We start from the raw sequence: 7,376 nt of genomic DNA, 5'->3' as shown, positions 1-7,376 counted from the left end.
TATTTTTGTACTACTTTTTTTTTGCTTCCTTGAGCAGGGAGGTTGTTGCCTCACATAATATTTCATGCATGTGATTTTGTGCATGGTTTTTTTTTAGGATAGTTCATAAGCAGAGGATAATGTTGTATGTGAATATATACAAGTATAATTTCCTTGTTACACACCACACTGAAATTTGTGCTATAAATAAATAGAAATTGAAATTCATGGAACGTTATTAACAGAACCTCAGAAAGCATTCTAGAAGGTGCTTACAAAGTAATAGTAATGAATATGGATTAAATTGCTTATATTATTTTTATTGTTTGATTATACTGCACTTGGGTGCAAACACATACTATATAAACATTCTACAAATTTACAGTATATTACTAAGCTTCCACAAGAATACTAGCAATACTGACATTACAGCTCTAAAAATGAATGCTTTGCTGTGTTAAAGCAAGGATGATTTCTGTCTGAATATTGGGGTTCTGGAACCTGTGGATGCCAATTTTTCAATATAAAGCCCTCCTTTAAAAGGGAGCTCTGCCTCATCCTTGGCCTCCACTAGAGATTAGAAAGAAATTATCAACAGCCTCTCTATAGTATAAAAATAAACTAACCTGTATGAGATTAGCTAACTGCCCTTTCAGGGAATATGTAGAATTGTTCTGATTCTTACTCTCAACAACTATAGGCAGGAAAGGAGGAGAGGCTGAATGAATATGAATATGGATCAAATTGCTTATATTATTTTTATTGCTTGATTATACTGCACTTGGGTGTAAACACATACTATCAGCGTTTTGACATTTCTCATTATTAAATGGGGTGGAATGGTAGTCACAGTTTATGTTATATTAATTTTACATTAGAATTATGCAGTACAATGTACAGTATTTTAGTATTAGCATTGTAGTGTGCTTCAAATATTTGCAATTAAATCCATTTTCCCCTCTCAAACAAATGATCAGTGTTAGCTCTGATATATGGCTAATCAGATGTGGATAGCATTTAAGAATACCAAGATCTAAAGTTGAAAATAGGAAACAACAGAAGCATGCACAGAAACACACGATTTATATAGTTCCCAACTGACATATTAGAATGCACCACACAACTTCTTTGTGGTAAAAATAAGCAGGAGACTTGATTACCATTGGCAACCTATGTTTCCTACTTTTCCTTCCCTTCTGGTAACTCAGATACTTTTTGTATAATAGTTAGTCAAGGGCTTTTTCTCTTTTCTCTGAAGGTCATTATCACATAGTATTACAAGTTTATATATTTTTGTTTGTTTTTACAACTGCTTCTGAATATTTTCTTCTAGGCCATCTCCGTGGCTCTCTATGTTACCTCATGAACATGTGTATTCAGTCAAAAATATGGTGGTGTGTGCAATACATTATTCTGTTCTACCTTTTGTGTGTGTGCATGTGTGCATGCAAGCATGCCTTTGAGTCAGTTTTGATTCCTGGTGACTGCCTCTGAAGTTTTCCTGGCAAGATTTCAGAAGTGGTTTGCTCTTGCTTTTTACTTAGGGCTGAGAGAGAGAGACTGGCTCAAGGTCTTCCAACTGGCTTTGTTCCTAAGGTAAGGCTACAACTCAGTTTCCTGGCTTCTACACAAAACTGGCTTATATATTGTAATTAGCTTAAACGTATGTAACAAGGTTACATCCCAGCCCGTTTTGAGGGATTACGTCTAGTGCCTTCCATGCTGTAATAAACAATTTGTGCTCCTACTTAATACTATGTTGGTCTCCTTTAGATTTCTCAGTGAAATCTTTAACACAGATTTCTCCTGCTTCTTTAAGAGTAGATCCATTGAGAGCAATTGACAATAATCAAAATATAAGATGAAAATAGTGTAAGTGATCATCCACAAAGCAGCCATAGTTGACCCCTTGAGTTGGGCGGTGTTGAAATCAAATGAATTAAATCAGGAGGGTCACACCTCTTCAAAGAAAGTGACATTGCCTTCTTTCATAATGATGCTTTAACTACTTTCCATGCCCAGTCTCCTGCCATTTCGCAGATGCAGCAGGGATCCAAAGTACAGGTAGCACCGCTTACATTGCAGAAGACCATACCCAAAAACTCAGGACTGACAAGTTCAAACTCTTCTTAGGACATCTTGCAAGACATCTGTGACATACCTTCCAGCCAATGTCCAAGTGAGTGTGGGTGATTTTATTCTATAGATTCTTGCAAATTCACCACAGTAATCCGTTAACTGATCTTCTAGCCCTTATTTTAGGGATCTTAAATAGGGATACTGGATAACAACCTAAGATAATAATCTATAGATATAATAAGTATAGAGAAGCATTGATTTTTACTACAGTTATGAAGATATAGCCTCAAATATGAGTTTGGTATCTATGTTCATTCATTCTTGATTGTTTTTCAATATCTTCCAGGTATCTCTTAAGTTTTAGAGACCATGAGATTCTTTAGATTTCCCTCTTCGAGGTCAGGATAAGGTTCTCTGTGATCTCTCCCTCTGTAGGACTGTTTTTGATATTAAGTTATCACAACATAGAAAAGTCCAAAAAGAATCTTTAAGCAGGTGGTGCTAAGGCTAAAATAGAATGTGATTTCTAAACTCTTTCCCACATTTCAAGAAGCTATTTATTCTGGAGAAAATTTATATCAATCGTTGGAGAAACTCACAGTGCCAGAGAGGGAGTTGGAGAGAAAGAAAGAAAAACAGATATTTCTTTATTTCCACTCACCTAGTCTGTTTCTGACTGGCACAATATTTCAGAATTCTCTGTTTTAGATTTAATGATAAGGACAGTGTTTGCTAATCATAAGTGATTTTTTAAAAAAAATAATACTTGGGATAGAAAAGAGTATATATGTATGAACAGCAGAATTATCATTCAGGATGTTGCACTTTCTTAATGTATACATAGGTTAGGCACTGTTGATTTCAAGCACTCCTGAAAGATTAAAGACACAACAGCCAGGATCATATGGTATCACAATTTCTAGACTGTATAATTTCAGCTTACAAATGATAGATCAAAAACCTGAATGTTCCCACAGATAAAGTTCTCAATGACTGTGGAATTAGCCTTGAACTAACAGACCAGATAAAGAGGAGTAGGTAGATAAGAAATATTAAGAGCAAGCAAGTTAGTCTCCTCTATGTGTTATGGCAACAACAACAACTTCTATCGTCCATGATTATTTGTCATGCTTGTGAGAACAGATATAAATTCCCCACACTTATTTGCACAAACACATCCATGCTTGTTCATAAAAACGGTCCAGTGAAATTAGTGGGAGTTAAAGAATTCAAGAAAAAGAATTCAAAATGGGCTAGAGGTAGATCTCTTGTGGGCATGAAGGGGCTCATGATTGATGACATGTTTGACAGCCTCCCTTGGGCTCAACCTGGTCATCTCCTACAGGCTATGAATTTGCACTCCAAGAGAAGTTTATCTTCTTACATTAGAACACATGTGTCATTATATTTATTTATTTATTTGTTTGTTTGTTTGTGTTTGTATTATTTTTACAAGTAACTTAAGGCAGAAATCATATCCAACACATCTTCTTCTGATAAAGGAGAATGTTTGTAGTTCAGGTTTGAAATGAAATCAAGAAGTGAGCAATACCCCAATCAAAGAATTGGCACATAAGCCAACAATAAACAGTCCAACCAAAAAACCCCACCAAGATCACTCCCACCGACATTGATGGGGCAAGCCACTAGAATATAAATTGAGAGCATTCTCTACCAGTATTGGTAATGTTACCTAGTTTGGGTAATAAAATGTCTGCAAGAAAACAACCAAGCTCAGAGAGCACTGAGGGCCTTTCACATCTTCTTCCTCATATTTTCCCCACAACAACAACAACTCTGTATGGTGAGTTGGGCCCAAAGTAAAATCTGACTTTAATGGCTAAGGTGGGACTTGAACTCATGGTCTCCCACTTTCTAGCCTGCTGCCTTAACTATTAGTGCCATATGCTAGAACTTATTATAAAATGTTCATTCGGTTCACTCCCTGGATTCTGATCAATAGGATATTTTTCCTTCTTCTTTCACTTGGGATGCACAAATTCTTTTCTAGCCATTTACGCATGTTTACTTAGGAGTTCATTCTAGTCCACATAAATCTAAAGCTCTCTGGATAAGAGTTAGCACTTAAATATGTGCAGCTAGAGCAGAGTGTGGCAGCATGAGTAGTTTTGGGGTCCCCAAGAATGGCCCCTGTAATACCACTGGTGCTCCGCAAGCTGCATTGGTTACCAGTCTGATTCCACAATTCAAGGTGTTGGTAATTACCTTTAAAGCCCTTCCTGGGATGGGTCCAGGTTGTTGTGGGACTGTCTCACCCCACTGGGATTGGCCCGTACCACTTGTGCCAGCAGAGGAGGCATGCTGCAGGTCCTGTCAGCCTGATTATTCCAGTGGGCGGGGTTCAGGAGGAGGGCCTTCTCTGCTGTTGCTCCTGCCCTCTGGAACATCTTGTCCTCTGATGTGAAATTGGCCTCAACCTTCCTATCTTTTTGTAAGGGCCTAAAGACATGGTTTTGCCAGTCGGCTTGGGGCCCCAGTAGGGGAACAGAACAATAGAGGTAGTTGATTAATAACAGATCCCCCCCACACACTCCATGTGTCTTTGGTTTTAATGTTTGCTTTTAACTTATGTTTTAATTTAGATGTAACTGTAAGCCACTCAGAGTTACCCTATGGTGAAATGGGCGGCCAATAAATTTTATAAAACAATAAAATGCATCAAAATATTTCATATAACTATTAGACCATTTTAGAATTACATGACCCCAAACCAATGAACAATTAATGATATGCATACTAGCAGATGTTTAAATGACAACCTTACAGAGAAAAATTTCAACGGTGATGAAGAAATCTATCTAAACCTTCAAAATGCCTACTTTTATAGGATGGAACAGCTTGAGCCCCAAAACTATTAGCTATCTCTGCCAAAAGCATCCAGCTGATTATAATAGATGATTGACAGGATATATTATAAATCATAAGATGTGCAACTTAGATTATATGGTTTTGAGGCTATAACAAAAGATAGCATACAGAAAACATAAGGATGATTAGGAGATTAGTGAGTTTCATTTCTCAGAAAGCTTTTAAAGATTTGTGCATCGAAGCCAAATAATTACTCTGTGACTTTATTAACTAAGCCAGCTTTTGCAGTCTAGAAATATTTCAAACAAATAAGCAAACACTTTCTGGAAATAATAAAAAATAAGAATAATAAATAATAATCAAAATTCACCTCATTAAATTACTGTAAAATGCAGAAATATGACAAAAATCTCAGCAAGCAAGAAATTGGTGGATATGTAGGCATGTATGCATTCTAGGTTTAATAAAAACATTTTCTGGAAAATAAAAAAAAGAAGATAAACAATAGTGAGCTTTCAGTGAGTTGTTTATTTAAATATTCACTGTAGCATGTTTTATTTGTTTGTTTGTTGGTATTGGTATTGGTATTTTGGGGGAGAGGGTAGATTTTTAGCCTATTCTTCTCCTAGGAGACCACCAAGATCTACACAGCACTCTCTCCTCCAATTTTCACTCAATAGTGCTCTAAAGGCTGGGAAGAACAATCTAAGATAGGCTCAAACCCAGTGAGCTTATCCAGCACTTGAGCCAATGGGGTGAATGAATTATAATTATTATAATGTTTTATAATAGGGAACTTTTGGTTTTGAAACAACAGACCAAAATGCAAAAGGATAGTTTTGATGGTAAGTGCCACTTACCAGCAGTTCCTGTTGGAGATATCTGTGAGAAACTAGCTGATCTGACCGTGTTTATAAGCTGGCAGTATGTAGTCTTAATGCTGATAAACAGAAAACAGCTCTAATTGCTCAGCATTGGTTAATGCTCTAGGGGCTAAAGTTTTAGTCATCTCCTGAAGCCATTTAAGTTCTTCTCTCATTAAAGCCAGTAGCATTCCTCACATTCCTTGTTTGCAGATTAAGCAATGTTTGCTTTTGACTTTAAATATACTGCAGAAGTATAACTGGTTTATATTATTTAGGGCAGGGTTTTTCAACCTTTTCACCCATTGTACCGCTTTTAGGATATGGCAACATCCGAGTACCACCAGTTGCCTAGCAAAGTGTCAAAAATTGATGACCCCCCCCCCAAAAAAGGAAAAAAGTAATAAAGTACAGGTAGTCCTCGACTTACAACGGTTCGCTTAGTGACTGTTTGAAGTTACAATGGCACTGAAAAAAGTGCCCCCCAAGCCACAGCCGAGCAAGACACCTGCCTGCCCACCCGGTGACACTGTTCCTCCTGTCTGAGGTTTTCATTGTTGTGAGCATTTCTGTTGAGGATTGGCAGCGGGGATGGGGTGGGGGTGTTTGGTTTTTATTCCCTCCATCTGCTGGGTGGTTGCAGCAGGTTTTGGTCACTTCACATGACCCTGGGACACTGTGTCTGTCATAAATATGAATCAGTTGCCAAGCATCTGAATGTAAATCACAAGACCCTGGAGATGCTGCAACATTCCAGCTGATCGGCGCTTCTTCTGGGCTCAGCAGAAGTGCCAGAATCAGTGCTGCTTTCCAGCTGATTGGTGCTTCTTCAGGGCTTAGCAAAAGCACCAGGATCAGCGCCGAGCTCCAGCTGGAGCCTGGCGCTGATCCTGGCGCTTCCGCTGAGCCCTGACAGCCCTGCAGCTCCAGCCATCTCTCGCTCAGGCTTGTGCGGTGCTGCCACCGGTTCATCTCATTCCCCTCTCCCACTAGGATGGTCGTGTACCACCTGCCAGGTGCCAATGTACCATAGGTGGTACCCGTACCACTGGTTGAAAAGCCCTGATTTAGGGGATATTTCCATACTAGCCATGAAATAGGCCATTTAGAGTTTTTGGCAGGGACAATACATCACCTGAATTCTATAACATATAGTAGATACTTTTACCATTAAAGGCTGTGGGAAAAAAATAATGAATAAGAGTTAGGCAAACCAGTTGCCTTTTCAATAGTTTGTATAGAAGGCCTCAGAAAATAAAAATCAGCACAATGCAGCAACTCCCACAGTGATACTTGCTGCTTGAAATGGAAGTCACACATTTTACAAAAATCTTGAGATTGCAACAGGAAGAGATCAGATTGTAACATCAGCAGTTAAGACTTGGTTTTCTTTCCAGGCACTGGGACCAGAACACTGATGGATTTAGCATGTGGTGGTTGGTACATAAATGTGAAGTTTATCAGGGTCTTAATGTTGTTTATTGTTTTAAATTGTCTTTTTAGTGTACTGTGCTTTTATTATGTATTTTATTTTTAAAATAATTTTATTATTGTTGCCAAAAGTTCCTTCTGGTGGATTGGTGGCTATATAGATTTGGATTGATGATAGAGGTAGAGATAGAGATG

Source organism: Protobothrops mucrosquamatus, unplaced genomic scaffold, assembly GCF_001527695.2.
Source record: "Protobothrops mucrosquamatus isolate PMUCROS unplaced genomic scaffold, P.Mucros_1.0 scaffold313, whole genome shotgun sequence".
Taxonomy (NCBI): Eukaryota; Metazoa; Chordata; class Lepidosauria; order Squamata; family Viperidae; genus Protobothrops; species Protobothrops mucrosquamatus.
The sequence above is the reverse complement of the archived record's forward strand: the minus strand, read 5'-3'. Positions refer to the sequence as shown.